Below are 931 nucleotides of genomic sequence, written 5' to 3'. Positions count from 1 at the left end.
GTTGTCCTTTTATATATACACTTTTTTCTTCCCCTTTTTCTCAGATGCTGCTCTCCTTGGGATACACTCAAACTCAAAACAGGAAAGAAATGAAAGGAAGGAGAAAGAGGAGAGAGTGGGTATAAGTCTAAGGGAAGTAAAAGATAGGGATACTAGAGATGGGCATCAATAGTTCATGCAACATTTTACAACCATACTCTCCACCCTCTACAAAGAAAAGAGGGAAGTGTATTTACTCAACTTTTCTCTAGGACCAAGCTTCTTTCTTGCTACATTTTTGTTGTTCTTCTTTCTGTTGACATTGGTGAAGTCATCGGGTATGTTGTTTTCCTGGTTCTGCTGACTTCATTCTGCATTTGTTCATATGAGTCTTCTCAGGTTTCTCTAAATTCTTCCTATTCATCATTTCAGATGGTACAACAATAACTATTCGGCTCAAGTACCACAATTTGTTTAGCCATTCCCCAATCAATTGCCATTTGATTTTCTGCAGTGTTTCTATTTTCTATTATTTGGATCACTCCCTTGGCACTTAGAATATGCCTATCTGGTGTTGAAAGGGAAGAGAGAATAAATGAAAGAGATAAAATAGAAAGCATTCACAGAAGGAAGAAATATCTGCTGATTGAAGCCTAGAACAAACAGGAAAGGATTTGGGGATGAAGTTTGAAGGCAAGGGACCACAATGTCCATGGTCACAGTTGGAACAGACTTCTTGTCCTTGATTAATTCAAGGAGGTATCCAGGCCTTGTTCACACCTAGTGAACAATTGATGTGTTTAAACCTGATAAATGTATCAGGTCTTACCATCTTAACACTTACTTACTTACTTATTTATTTTGGCTAGGCAATGGGGTTAAGTGACTTGCCCAGGGTCACACAGCTAGTGAGTGTTATGTGTCTGAGGCCAGATTTGAACTCAGGTCCTCC

Source organism: Phascolarctos cinereus, unplaced genomic scaffold (genome assembly GCF_003287225.1).
Source record: "Phascolarctos cinereus isolate Bilbo 61053 unplaced genomic scaffold, phaCin_HiC Scaffold_726;HRSCAF=1367, whole genome shotgun sequence".
In the NCBI taxonomy this organism is placed as follows: Eukaryota; Metazoa; Chordata; class Mammalia; order Diprotodontia; family Phascolarctidae; genus Phascolarctos; species Phascolarctos cinereus.
The sequence above is the reverse complement of the archived record's forward strand: the minus strand, read 5'-3'. Positions refer to the sequence as shown.